We start from the raw sequence: 15656 nt of genomic DNA on the forward strand, positions 1-15656 counted from the left end.
CACCTACGGCAGCAACACCTTTGCGGACGAAAGTGACGTATAGGACGGTACGGCCGTGGACGTCGACGCCAGCGCCAATAAACAGGGCTCGGCCGGCCGGCCGACTTTCGATTATGTCATAGACTACATATTTCATCGGCGCTTCCGTTTCGTTACCGACGCGTATCCCGCGAAATCGTGCACCGATCGGATGGACGGAACAGCATCGTTTTGGTGGATTCTCTTGCTGATTTTTAAAGGAAAAAGACGAGACCTGCGTATCAGTGGACCGCATTTGGGACCGTCGAGGATCTTTAGTCCGGGGTGTGTATTAATTTATACATAATTCGCCCGGGTAAACCGAATTGGTCTCGATGATTGCACGGATGGAAGAGCTGGCCGAGCGGTGAGGTTAATTTTTATTAGAACGATGCCCTGCGAGCTACAGTTGAAACGAATGTTTTGTTGTTTTGTATTTCAATTTTGTATATACGTAACGTATTATTTAGACGAGTTCTCGATTGTTTTCGGTTATTTATCGCATTCGTTTGAAACTGTACGATAGATTATTATCGTGTCATTGGTATTCTATGATTGTTTGGAACGTGAGATGACAGTAACTGCGACGAATTAGAATTTGAAATGACCGTTACACGTTCGTCCGTTGTGAAATATGTAGTTTGTTGTAATTCATTGGAACAGTTATACGGGTGTCATCTCTTGAATTATGTGTCGATTATATAGATAAGTACGTGTGTGCTTTGTATTACATTTCATGTACAGGGTGTCTCGTTAATTTCGAGCTCATTGAATTTTGTTTATTCTTCTTGGTGGTACTAAGAGAGGTTACAAAATGAAGTTGTCTTCTTCAAAATAACAAGTACTGTTGTATATTGTTATTTCTATTAAATAAGATAACATATTTTCATTGATATGATACTATAGTCAATAACAAATAATGTATATGATATAGTAACCTACAAATGACGTTGAGTCTGAAATAATTTTGTAATAACATTCCAGAAATCTTTCTTCTTTACATTATCCTACTCATAAACAATTTCTGGGTATAGCTCTATACTATAAAACATAAACTTTCTTTCTTAACAAGTTTAAGCAGAAAAGTATATCATCAGTTCTCCTTGCCATATCTCCACAAAACACTACTAATAATTAATCAATCTCATACTAAACAACAATTGCTAGAACATCAGAAAAGAGCACAATAACTATTCTACAATCTAAAATTCTCATACATATTCAAGCATCCCCATTTAACCCCTTCCACCCAAAAGCTTCTCATTTGACGTACCTAACATTGTTAACAAGACATAAACTAAGTAACAATACATCATTCCAATATTCCACATATCACATCCATACAAACCTCAACATCAAACTATAATCTTGTACCAAACAATGGCGGCTCGCGTATAGACACTGTGCAACTGCAGCACCCCCAATTTCCACTTGACATTACTGATAACATTTAATACGAGTCCTTCCTTTAATTCTTTCAATATACAATCCTCAAGCTTAATGTCATTAGCCATCCCCTAGTTACGAAAAAGATACAAATATCTTAAAACAAAGGCAACAAATTGAAGCAGCATCCCCTAATTTTCTACAAGCTACCAAATCAAGTATCAACTGCTCTCGTCAGCAAAGAGCTATTCCGTTCCACCCCGTACGTCCTCCAACGAAGAAATCATTTTCGCCGCGAGACCGATCCTCTCCATCAACTGTCCCGATCTTCGTCCTGTCGATCCCCGGGCCACACGTTAGTTGATCGAGTTACCGCTCGGGCCGGTAGCGCGCGCGCGCGCGCGCGAGCGCACGCGAGCAAGCGAGCGAGAGAACGAGCGAGCGAGCCTAAACTTGACGCGTAATCAAACCCGTGATTCGCTTCTTCATGTTATATCGGGGATACGCGGCTGTTCTTTGGCATTCCGCTCGTACAAGTATGCGGGGGAACAGAGAGGAGGAGGAGGAGGGAACTCCGCAGGGATTAACTGTGACCAGTTGGTGGCACGACACGCGGCCGGGTCGGCCGTCAGTTTCATTAAATTTCACCCGACGGGACCGCGTACCCGCGCGGCGCGTTCCTCCTCGCGCGGCCAGAAAAAAATTTCGCCCGGTCGGGTCTCCTATCGCGTACGGGTCGCGGTCGCGAGTGAATGTTCGACGGCGAGGCGCGCATGCGTGGCCCCTGCGACGCCGTGTGTGATTCCCCTCGACGCGGACCGTGGCCGACACGCGTGTTCTACGACCACGTGACCCGGCTTTAATCTCCCCGGCTTGAATGATGTACGACGCTCATCGGAACTTTCTGCCAACTCGTTCGCACAGGTCAGTAACCACCAGTTTCCTCTTATCATCGATCCGCTTCGCGCACCCCGGCCCACCCCTCGCAACCTTGTCGACACGTTATCGACGAGACATCGACACGGACGTGTCCCCCTTCGAGGCCAGACGCGCCACGCTTTTTGCGCGTTTTTCACTTGGCATCCCTTGTTTCGGGGTGCGGCCTCTGGATGATCTTCCCGGTGTATCGATCTGCAGTTCGTTACTCTTCGGCTTTTCGTTTGCCGAGTTTGGAATTAATCGAGGAGTTCCGGCAGATTTCGGCGAGGTTCCCTTGGCAACTTCTGTGGTCCTCGACGGGTTTGCGGGAGAATTATTGGAGGGTTGTTTTGGTTTATCGTTATGGAGTTACTTGGGAGTATTTCGTTGGGTATTTTTGTGTTCGGGGAAACGGTGGATAGTTTGACGATATACGTAATGTTTCGAGTACATTGGGAGAATTGTTTCGATTAACTCGTTTCAGATGTAGGACAGTCTTAATGATCGATACGTCGACGTTCGGGCGAGTTTGTAGTATCAAGGAGTATTATATTTTTGTTTCCTACATCTCGAGCAGCTGAAGATGGAGAGTAAGTTAGGATTTTCTTGAATTCTCTGAAGGAGGTTCAATGAAATATTCTAGTATAGCTTGCCGCTGCAGAGATCAACTGCCGATCTTTGGGTAGGGGTGTAAAAGAAATGGTAACAACATGGATTGTCTCCTTTAATCGGTCCGAACAATGACGCGTACATATTCCCTGGAACGAAAACATGCAAAAATATCGCCGGGACTCCATTCGCAAGCTTGTTTTACAAAATATCGCCGAGGCGTGAATAATTAACGATTGACGATAACCGATCCCGACGGTTTCAGCGAGACACGCGGCGCGAAACCCGAGCCGCCGCGGAACGGTGCAAAACAATAATTATTCGTCTAATTAACGTATTTATTTTATCCTCAATTAAAGCGACGTCGGTCGATTAGAGGAATAAATATCGGTTTTATCGCCGCGGCGTGTCGTTTACAGCATGAAAACGCGAATTTGCATAAACGTCCGCGGCCCCGATGATAACACGAACGCACGATGATGCGTCCGTGGTTGCACCGGCGTCACGTGACCGCGTTTCGAGTCGCTCGCACACTCTTTTGTCCCGCGGATGCCGCCCGTGGCCATTTTCGCAACAGTGTTTCGCACCGCGAATAGCGAACAGGACACGATCGTTGTCGTTCGTTGGCCTCGATCAACTATCGGGGAGAAGGTCCCATCACTTGTCAGTCGTTTGGCAAACGTAGCCCCGGGACGAGAGAGGATGCTCCTTCTCTCTGTGCGTGTGCGTCGCGTGGACGGTTCGCGAGCGTTAACGAGCCAACATTCTCGGGAACAGCTGGGAATCGCGTAAGTAGTTAGGATAAACTCCTGAGGATGGCGCGGCGAAGATATCCGATCGCGGCCCTCCTCTTTACGACGCCGCGTAAATCTTTTCTCCGCCATTGAAATATTGCCCTTGCAACCCGCGATTAATTCCGGCGCCGACTCCGTTCGCCCGGATTAATCGGACGATCGACCCGGTGATCGATGGCGGTTTAAAGCGATCCCGAAGGACAATCAAGCCGGGGCGAACGGTTTAAGAGGATTACAATGGAATCGGCGGAGATGCCTTTATTGGGGGCCGTAAACATTGATCTAATAATGATAACTGAATCTCGGCATTGTGTTACGGTGCCCTTTTTTTCTTGCTTCCGCGAAAGTTCGCCTTCGCGTTTATGCGGACGCCTATTACGTTTGATGCAGGATTTGTAACGGAAGCCAGGATCAAAGGGAGTTTTATTTTGTTCACTTGGGAAGCGTTGGTAATTCTCGTTGGACGGATTTGCTGGAATCAAAGGCTTTTGCTATCCATTTATCTCCCGGTATCGTTACCGTTCGCCGAGACGTCTACCTTGAAGAGATTTCTTGAATTTTGATATATTTATTTGAACCCCTTGTCTACAGCAGGCTTTCGTGTAATACGGGGAATTCGCTTCTCGTCTCGTCGCAAGAGGCTACCCGGTGTCGCCTATCGGAGAAATGTTGATTAACGAATGTTTTTACGAGCTTCTCGAGCTATATTTACACGCGTGCTTGTTAATTTTAACTATACACGAACGTTTCGAACGCATTTTGCTGAACTTTCGCCCATTGGGATTATATTTGAAACGTATCTCTGCTGCACAAGTAAAAAAAAATATATTTTCAGTCGTTTTATTCGGTGACTCAACCATATTTACACATGCAAACATTCCATTAAGAAAAGCTTTCCAATGACAAACTCAACGAAATTACACGAACACGTTGATTAAACATCCCCAATCAACATTCCTGAATTCACACAATTCTTAATCTGACTTTCCTCGAATATTCTCCGATTCGACAAACTTTCAGGAGCGTCAGTCATCGCAAAAAATACTTTCGCCCAGCCCCTCGCCTACGCGACACCGAAACGTCAGCATGTCTCCGCAGACGTACATGAACCCTAATTTAATCCATTATCTCGGCGCTCGGTTCGCAAGAAGTTACGGTGTCAGCCCCTTCGCCCTTGCGGAAACCTTTTCATCGTGTTATACGAGTATATATACCATCGTACAATTCGTCCGCCATGTTACAGTGTCCGGCGTGCATCGTCTCGGTCGCGTCCGCTTCCCGTCGACTCCATCGAAACCCGGGTGCATCGTTCGCGAACGGAAACAGGGAAAGACACCCGATACTCGCGGTTTCTATCAAGAAAATCGCTACGATACAGCCGCGTTGGCGAACGCGCGCGCGCGCGCGAGCACGCATGCACGTACGCACGCACGCACTTTTACCGTAATATTCATAAGCCGCGCGCGGCTATTACATTTTACGATTTCCACGTCTTTAAATCTGATTTATCATTGTCCACGTACCGGTAATTACGGTCCCCCGCTGATCGTTTGATTTATCGCGATAGTACAATTAACCACGTATCCCGGAAGATTTATGCCGCGGAGTGTCATACGTGGCGCGTACATTCAACGTTGTAGCAGCTGACATTCAGGGCCAGTTGCCGCGTAAAATAAAGTCGGACTAACGTTCTTCTTCTTCTTCGTCCTCTCTCCGTCTCTTATTCCGCCTCCTCCGTCGTCTCGTTCGCTCTCCGCCTTTTTTCTCCTTCGATTTCTTTCTCCTCTCTTCGTTTTCTTCACTCGTACGGTTTTTTCATCTCCCCCCCTGCCCCTGTTCCTCCTGCGGGTGTCCGATGACGGTCCTTCTGCAGCGGTCACACGATCGCGGGACCGAAACGAGCGCGGCTTTCATTTTGTCCCGCGCGTCCTCCGTTTTTCCAGGCAACGGATATCTCTAGGAGGCTATCTCGTTATAGAGACCGCGCGGTGCACGACGATTTGCACGGGTAGACGAGGGAGGAGGAGGGAATGGAGGAAGGGAAAAAAATGGAAATACGCGAACCCGCAGCGATGCTGCAATTTCATTATCCGGCGAGCGTGTATATTCCTCGCTCCTTGGGAGTGCGCGAGCGTGCGAGCGAGCGAGCGAGCGTTAGTCAGTCAGCCAGCCAGAGCCAGCTACAATTAAACCGTGTCCTAATTTATCGTCGGATCTCGCTTCGGTGGGCTGCTTTTATTTGGACAGGTGCAAAGAATAAACCAACGAGATATGAACTTTACGACACTTCGGAGATTGCAACTGTATAATTTACAAACACCACCGCCGACGTTCCGCGGTTCCCCGTCTGTACCCGTGGCCGGGCTCCCCCGACGGAACCACCTTCATTAGCTTCGATTCCTTTTCTTTTCCTCTTCGTTTCCTACTCTTTTTCCCTCTGGTCCTCTTCTTTTCCCTCCGCGAGCGGCGGAGGAGGTTTCCGACGGAGATGGGAAATCGAAACCGTCGAATGCTCGGCAGGCCAGATCGTAATCGAACGGAAGTTCAATTGTGTATGGCGGACGTGATGAAAATTGGAAATTGAGTTCTTCCTGCTGCCTTTTTCTCCCCTGTCCGCTTCTTCGGCTTCGTTTTCTTCTTCTCTGGATTCTTGCGGGCGGTGCGATGAACCTTTGTTGCGCTGAAAATGGATATCCATTAGTTCGTCGTCGAGGGGAATTTACTTCGCCGGGGAAATTAGGGATAACGATTCTGTTTGATCTTTGTTTCGTTGAAGTGTCGGGGAAAATGTTCAGAGTGCTTGGTTTAAGCGCTTGTTATTAAACCGTGGATTTTTGTTTGAAACGTATTCTTCGCGACTCTGTTTATCCTTTGAAATCATTGTTATAAATGGAAATGGAACGAGAATTACTTAATAATGTAACTTTCCAAAAACTAACAAGACAATTCGTTTAATTATAGGTTAATCCTATATATTACTTTCATACAATGTTCTCGCAGAACATTAACCATAATCGTCAAACATATCTAATGGACCAATCAGCCATCAAAATTTTGCAAACGCTCAACGTCACTCCACCCGGCAGACAAAAGACGATCGAGCCCGTCTCGCCTAAAATTCCCCGGCGGGGATTCCCCGGATTCCCGCAACAGTTTATCTCACTTTTCCGAGCAATGAAATGCGCGTTCGTACATAAAAGGGGCCCATTAAAACGCATCTGATATCAATATGAAACGGCGAAACAGATAGGCTAAACGGGACCTATAAAGATGACATCAAATCCCGAAACCACCGGGGCGGAAAAAGGGTTGATTGCTCGTCCGGTGCTCCGAAAATCAGATAAAATCGCTTTAATTGTGGTCGCATCGACACCGTAAATACCGGCGAGGCTTCAGCGCGCTCGGCGCGGCGCGGCGCGGGGCGAACTTGACGCGATAAAATGGCGCGAGCGACAGGAGAGGAGACACGCAGCGTCTCGCCGACACATCGGCTTCGTTTTCTGGCTTGTCGTCGCCCGTTTCGTCCAACAATCGCGGGTCACGCGAACCTTGCCTCGTCACCCGGCGAAGACACCGCGGATAAAGATCTATCCCAGGGTGCGTTGCGCCCGCTAGTTCACACCGAGAGACGAGCGTAAAGGTATGCGCCGCAGCGTGGCGAGTTTTGATAGCCAAGACGATTTTAGCTGGTACAATGTCCTCTGCCGGCGTAATACGACGGGAACCACAACCGTTCCCTGCGAAAGTGCGGCTCGTCTCATCTGCATAGCGTTGCGTGCTGCAGCTTGCGCGAATGGAGCTCACGATCTATGAATTTGGTACACGGTGTCCTCCTTTTTTAGAGTAAATGGATCTCGAGCTAGGGTTTATTTCGAGGAATTTTGTGGGGGATGGAAATATTGAGTTTGGAAATGCTGGGGAAAATGTTTACGGGTTTCGAGAATCATTCGTTTCAGTAGAGCATTGATGATGGAGAATTTTTGAGGAGAATCGAAATATTGAGTTTGGAAATGCTTGAGGAAATGTTTAAGGATTTAAGGAATTGTTTATTTTAATGGGATTCTGGCGAAATTGTATATTTGAGGCGTTTAGGATATGTGATAGAGATTTTGATTTTGTTGAGTACTTGGAGACTTGGAGATTCGAATAGCTAGATCAATATTTGTTGCATAGGGTGGTCTAAGCGACTAGGGCCAACTATAGCTTTGCTTCGAGTGAAGGAATTTAGATTTGAGAGCAAGGAATGTGGCATTTGGATTTGCATTATTTAAAAAGGGATAGAAATGGCGGTCGTTTCGAGTAGGTAGCTAGAAATTTCAGCTACTCCGATGGGAAATCAATTATACAAAGTGACATTATTTATGGAGAAAGACAGGCCGCAGACAATAAAGCAGGGTCTCATAACATCGTCGAATAAAAGCATAAATCAGCAAATATTGCAACACGCACTCCGTACACTGAGTGCTTCTATATTTACCAGGTCCGAGCACATTAGAAGTCTCACATTAAGCCCAGAAACTCATAACGTCGTTGAATTTACGTTCTAATTCATACAATCTTACGACTTTGTGTTTCATTTACCGAACTCGCATTCCGATTCCATAATGTCACAATCTTCCGTGCCATTCATTAAATTTACATTCCGATTCTGCTCCATTGATCAAACGTGAGTTCTAGCCAGACCAATTACGAGTTTCTATGCGGCGAGATAGTCCTACCATAGAGACACTTCAGGATTCTAAAATAAATCAAATCTTGAGAATAGATCGTATCCCGTTCAAATAAAATAAGCAAATCTCTCACAAATCTCTCATCCAGAATTCCAGTAAAATCATAATTAAACTGCAAACAAAATTCCAACTCTCCAACAAGAACTTCTCAAACTTCCAAAACCTCTTGCCACAGAAAAACGAATGATCCTATAGAAAAGAAGAAAGCAAAGTATCTCTCATTACTCGACCAATCAAAATAACTCGCACCTTTTAATCTCAGACATTAAACCTCGAAGCCGCCATTACGCCATTCGATCGCAAACCCATCAACTCTCAAAACTTCCCCCGAATCATCGTTCCCAGAGACCCCTAATACACCTACACCTCCGGCGAATCCCCCAGAAACCACCCGGTACACAAGGGCATTACAAGAAATACGTATCCCCTTGTACTCCGTCGAGCATGAATAAAGCGTAGCCGCAGCGTTGCCGCAGTGGCCTCCGCTCGGCACCGTTCCGCCATGGTCCGTTGCGGCGTTTTCATCCGGGCGCACTTACAGCATATACTACCCGCGTTTTCTCATTCGCCGTTGGCCGAGCCAGCTCGTCACCCGCTCTCGTCCACCATTTCATCTTTCGGGCAGCAGCTCGCGGTGCTCTCGAGGCCAGAGCCTCGGGACCTTCTTCTCTGCGCCCGCTGTCCGCGACCACTCCGGTCTTTTATTGCTCGCAGCTGGAAGGTGGCAGAAGGGACGCGGGCAAACGAGAGGGAGACGACGGCGACGGTCAGGGAAATTGCATCGGATGTAACGCGTCGCACCGTCGATATTTAACGTCCACGGCGATAGCCGAGTTACGTCGCGCCGCGGAAACTTTATCGCGCCGCTAATTAATCCCGCGGCCGGACACGGGCATGCGCGCCCGCGAATTATTTATCGGGGCTACGGGGGTTGGCGAGAACAAGGCGGGACGCGGAGGAGGGATGAAAAGGGGTGGAGGGAGGGGGGGAGAGAGCGCGGCTCGGAATAATCGAGCCTGAAATACGACTGGATAAAGTCGTCGATTTAGTATGGGCCCCGTATTCCCGGCTCGTATCTCACCCGGCTTAAGTAGCCGCGGGCCGAGTGTCGTTTAACGCGAGATAATAAACTACCGGGTGCGCGGTGCTGCGCGTCGCCGCGGAACTTGGAAGCCGCGCCGCGTTTCCCTTAATTATGGAATAATAGGTGGCGCGCCGCGCCGGCCACCGCGTAATTGGTGCCATCGGCGGGTACCGGCGACGAGTTTTCCCCGGTTCGGGCCGTTCCGCGGATCGCTCGCGATAAATTACGCGTAACAAGCGTATCGGGTTTATTGGGCACGGCCCACGGCGGATGCCTCTTCCGGTCACCGGTTAACACTTCGCCGCGACACGCGCGCGCCTCTAAAAAACACCGGCCGTGATTCACGGCCGGCACCCGTGCGCCCGCGGATTTTTTCGCCGGTTTTTGATCGCGATTAGCCGCGAAGTTCCACGCCCCTGTAACTCTGCGCGTCCATCGCCGGGGATAATCTAATCATTTCTTTTGGGATTATCGCGAGAGGACGTCGGAGCTCGCGGACCTGGTGGAAGGCCGTCGCGAGAGAGAAATGAGAGGAAATATAGGGATGCGCTATTGGGTGCTTCGTATTTACAGGCTGCCAATGGGCGTTTGAAAAATCGTCGGGATCGAAAAATCCTCATTTGACGAGGAGAGTTTCTCGAGCGATAGGAGGCGAGAGGTTTTTTGGTGGATTAGAACTACTTAGGTTCCGACGGGGTGCGGTTAATCAGGAGTCCATTAGGCGACTGGTAGATAAAGTCTTTGCAACTTACCTCGCGACTATGTCGTGAGACGAGTAGGCTGACACTAACGGCCTGGTTTTCGGTACCGATCGATTAGCTTTCCACTCGAGATGGAGCAGTCGCGTTCGTACGAATTTCCCGCTACGATGGAACCGTGTGTATATATGTTTGCTACGTGTTTGAGGAATATCGGGCCGCTTGGTCGTCGCTTGATGCACATTCTCACGAAGGATTGAGTAAACCTCCGGTCTATCCGCCCACGCCGGCCGACGTCCTGCTCCCCACTTCTTTTTCTTCGTCTGCCCAACCCAGGATGAGCCTCGTTTTTTCCATACCGTCCCTCCCTTAAGGTCACCTCGCTGTCTTCCAATAGGAGGTCTCACCTTTGTTGATCCCCAAAGCGGCCTGATGGGATTTTTCGCCGTCGACGTGATACCCATCTGCACGGCGCCTTCCGTATGAACCGATTCCCCGACGAGGACTGCTCCTCCCATTTTGATAATCTGAAACCGAGAATTTACACCGGTAAATAGCTGTTTGTTCTTGCGCTGCGTCCAGTTTACTACTTTCACCTGCAGTTCACTGCGTCTTGCTTCGAAACGGAAGGCTATCGTACGATCTTCCTGCGAACAGTACAATAATTTACCGTGCGCCTCGCTCCGCAAATAAAACAATAGCATCGATGCTTTCGAGGCACATCGCGCGCGGACGCTCGACGAATCATCATTCGAAGCAGAAGCTTCTCATTAAAGAATCCGCAGCTCGAGAGGTTAAAAATCCGCGAGCCATGTAAGCGTGACTCCGCGTCACTCTAAAATCCACGGCCGATCACCGTCGACGCGGGTTCGCATTCTACATTTTTGCTAAAACACGGATGACTTTATGATCCATATTTCCGATCGTAAAACAATATATTTTATTTTCAAGAATCCCTCGTCGTTCCCATTCGTTGAGCCGCGCGCGCGGTTCTCGCTCTGTCAGGAATTCCTCGGGGAATGCGGAGAAGACGAATAGAAAAAAAAGAGGGAAGAATGGTTAACAGTAGCTCGAGCAGTACCTGGAGCACCGGTCAGCGAAGGGGTTACGCGAAAAAGCCTGCTCGAAAAAAATTCTTTTAGTGGCTCGGCGACCCGCTCCGCCGAGTTACTATCGTTGCCGGTGTGCGAGCGAGCGAGCTAGCCTGGGACCGGCAGGGGAAAAAAGAATCGACAACCCCTTTTTTATACCTCGCCTAGCCATTTAACGTCGAAGGGTACCGTTGGTCTTCCCGGACGATACCGCTAGATTGCTTTCCTGTTCGAAACGAGATCACGGTCGTCTTTCGTGAAACTAACCTGCCGGAACGATCGGAACGCCAGGCCTGGCGTTTCCTCGTAAAACGCGGCGAATTATTATGAAAAAATCGCGCGACCGATTCCTCCGTTTGATCGCGGGATCACCGATTACCGTGAAGATTTACTCCAACGGCCCGGCGCTGGATCGTAGCCGTTTTTAGCCGGGCAATTAGATAGTACTTTACACCGGTACCACTGAATTAGCCGCTCGGATAAGTGTTGCCGATTATTTACTGTTTCTAATTGACGATTTGTTTAAACACCATTATTCGTTAATGATAACGGCCCGCCGCGCGTACGTGATCCGGTCCGCGGATCCTGAAAGCCCCGGCGATAATAAATTGCGTCGCGTCAGTGTAAACGTCCCGATCGGGGTGTTTAATTACGAGCCGTATCGTTGCTGGATACTCTGTTTCCATTAATAATTCTTCGTTCCTTTAATTGAAAGGAAATTGCGTCGGGTTAGCCGGTGAAATCTCTAGTGACTTGTAACGCTAATTGTTAACAAAAAATTCACGTATGCGTAATTACCTCTCGCGTTACTAATTATACTAGGGGAAACACGAACAGTGGCGGAATATGATTTTTTGTAGCAAATTTCGTTCAACGTTACTTTGAGTCTCTCGATGGTCTTCGACTAATGGTACGAATTTACAGTAATTGTTTACTTTCAATTGAATAAATTATCTTTTCATTAATCACGGACTATTAATATTCGAATTAAATTTAGAATAATAATACACGTATCCAGTTCAAAGTCTCTTGGATATCAACGCGATTCGTGCATCTATCCTTCACTATCTTGTCATTCACTGATCCGAGACATCTAATAAAGATGCAATATTATTATTATCATTCACGAAATTATTCGCGGGCGAAGTTAGTGAACGGCCGTGAGTGGGCGTGCACGCGGGACCGTATCTTAACGCAAAAAATCGTTCGGCCGCGCCACCATATTTTTCTGCATTCGCAAATGGCTCTTCCGTTTCGCGGCCTACATATGCATGAGCGATCATTACGGGTGATTATCTACACCTGCCCGGCGAGCGGTTCGCGCTTCTATAGAATTATTTCGTACGAAGGATAATTGGTTCGCGGAAGGTTGATTCACGGAGCCTCGGGAGCAACCCCTGGTTAGCTTCTTCGGGCAAGGTCGCCGACTGGATGAGCGCCTTTTTTAATGAAAGTCGACTTTAAGGAACTTGAAGCCGAGGGTCTCGCTGGCTATAAACGAATTCTAGAGTACCGGCGACTGTAGCGATTAAAATGCGGCCTGCCCGCCGACGTGATTAACGTCGAAAAACAACGAACGGGGAATGTTGATAAAATTGTATACATTAGGCAGGAATTTCTGGAAATTTCAGTCGAATTTTTAGTTACTGTTTTCTCACGTATTATAGTCGCCTTTGTCTCTTTTCCCTTATCTAAAAACAGATTGCATTTATAATCTGAGCGTATAGGAGTTAGAGGTCTGGTCGCCTCGCCGACGGCGCAAGAATGCAGTAAAACATTGATATTATTGTCTGAATTAATAGAAACTTCCATTTATTTGGATTCTTAATGAATTACGTATTTCGTGCATTCGGCGAAACTTCGGGGATATTTATCGAATTCTGCGTCTCATTGTTCACTTCGTAGCAGCCTAAAAAAGTTAAGTAAACTCCAGGTATAATTTCAAATTCTGAAGATTCGTTTGAGAAAACAAAATGGCATGAGTCATCTTAGTATAACAATGAATGAGAAAGCAAAAAAAAAGAAGGGAAAACATTTGCGTTGGCTTAAAAAAGGATTTACAGTTAAAATCGGCCCGATAAATTTCAGGTATAAAGTTTCCTTTTTCCAGTTTTATTAAACAGCTTTCGTTACTTGTCTCTAGCGTGTTTTTTTCGGCCAGTCGTGTCTGTCGATGCAATGCTCGCCGGACTTATTGCATCGATAGCACGGCAGACATTTCGTCCGGGTTACGATCGCGTTTCCATCGGCCATCGATCGGTCCCCGGTATCGATCGTTCGTTTATTTTTTCGTCTGCTGTGTTCGAGCTTTATGGTCCACGTACAGCGACGAAAAAATTGTACACGTTCGCTGGAACAACCGCATTTACGATGAAGGAAAGAATGAGATCACAATTTTCTGATCCACCATTGCTTCTCTTTTTCATCTAAATAGGAATATTCAGATCGCGCGGTTCAATTTCTGCGATAAAAAGTTTACCTTCTTTGGATTAGCGCTCGTGAAGATTCGCCGGTCTGCGCATACCGTAATTCATGGAACGTTAGGCTTCCATTCTTCGAATAAGAAAAACTGAAATTGCCGGTCTTCATTGCGAGTTTCTACTAAATTGAAATATTCCATTAAAAGAATCAACTTTCATCGGACTAATAATTATGGACGTCTTGAAACCTCGATCCTAGCTTTTTATATTTCGAATAGAAAATACCGGAACTATTGATCTTCATTCCGAATTCTATCAGAATAGAAATATTCAGCTTAAGTTCCTCTAGATCGTAAATTAATAAGCTTGAAAATATTCCCTATTTCGTTAGCATTGCTTCCATAAATATAGCTACTCAATTTTTAAACAAAAACCTACCAAAGTTATCAACTTTTATTACACAACTCCTCTCAATTGAGATACTCAATTCAAAACTTGAACTTTCTGCTAATTCCTGCTCATAGCTATCCCCTATTTAGGTAGCACCAAGTCATAGCACCCAGACTCCATTTTCCATGTCTCTTCCCCTAAATTTTCCTCAACTACTACCCTAATTCCTCCACTACCATTCACAAACATCAGAAAACGCAAAACATTTCCACCAACAACTCGTACGATCATACATCTCTGCAAACTCGCCTGAAAGCGATCGAAATAATTTTCGTCGCTCGGCCTCAGCCGGACAATTTAAAGCGAGCGTGCACCTCGGTTTCTATAAACCGAGTCAATTATCGTTACAAAAATCCCCGGTCCCCGGGAACGAACGAACGGACGAACGAACGAACGCCGCGGCAGCGTCTCCCATTCAGCCCGCGCTAATCCCAAGTACAGCGGGGATCCAATCATCAACCACGCGGGATTCGAAACTGCCGATCCCCGGGCAGCATCTCCACTCTCCGGTCCGCCGAATAAAAATATCCGGGAGAACCGAGTCAATTACTAAAATAAAAACTCAATCTCCCCGGATTACTGCCCGCGAACGTTTCCAATTCCCCGTCCGCCAACGTCGAAGAACTTGAAATATTCTCATACCCGGCGGATCAGCGCGCATACATACATATACATACACGTACTACTCGGGGCCGGTTGGGTATCCGTATCGCCTAAGATCCGGCCGGGGCTAGCCAGACCCATTCGAATTATTTAACACCAATATCTCGGAGTGAACTACGCGGGGAATAATAACGCGCCGCAACGGCCTCGTGGTCCCTCTCACACCCCTGAATCGCGTGAACGCGCGGGCGCGGGCCTCTAGCTCCAGGGATTATTTAGTGCAGCTTTTATCGGGGCTTGCCAGCAACACTGTTACCGGAACGCACCGTGTACGATCAACCCGGCGAACGATGTACCCGTTGCACCGCGTTTCCCGGGGCAGAGAACACCGCGAGCATCCGTCTATAAGCTTTTTTGCGCGCCCCGGAGACAAGAGAAAGAGAGAGAGCGAGAGAAAGAAAGAGAGAGAGAGAGAGGACTGTCCGTGTGTACGTGAATCGAAGTCGTCGTTGAACCGCGAGGGCATCATCTAGGACTCCTCCTCAATTAACCGTCTGGCCGACCGGTCGCATAGCGGCCGGGCGAAATGCGGCCGGCGATATCGTAAACAGGATTCTTTACGCTGATTCGCGGCCCGATCGCCGCGCCAGTCCCCATTTACGCTTCGCGCCGGGGACGCGTTCCCGCCACGGCCGGCCGATCCCTATTTTCGCCCCGTATTCCCGCTCATTATTTTTAGGAATGTCCAACTTGTTGCAATGTCGGGGCGAAAGGGACCGGTCACCGGAACGACGACACAACCGGGAACGACGGCCGACGTGTATTTGCGACGTCGTATCTTCGGTTCCCGGTGCC

At 47.7% G+C, this 15656-nt stretch overlaps 1 protein-coding gene across 2 annotated transcripts in view; it reads left to right on the forward strand.

The window, feature by feature from the left end:
* Positions 1–277: 277 nt before the first annotated feature.
* LOC116435040 (homeobox protein abdominal-A homolog) overlaps positions 278–15656 on the forward strand; it is a 360685-nt gene continuing 345306 nt past the window's right edge. For both annotated transcript variants that reach the window (XM_076367577.1, XM_076367578.1), the window contains exon 1: positions 278–303. The gene's annotated coding sequence lies outside the window, so the exon portion shown is untranslated. The remainder of the gene's footprint in view (positions 304–15656) is intronic.

Source organism: Nomia melanderi, chromosome 5 (genome assembly GCF_051020985.1).
Source record: "Nomia melanderi isolate GNS246 chromosome 5, iyNomMela1, whole genome shotgun sequence".
NCBI lineage: Eukaryota > Metazoa > Arthropoda > Insecta > Hymenoptera > Halictidae > Nomia > Nomia melanderi.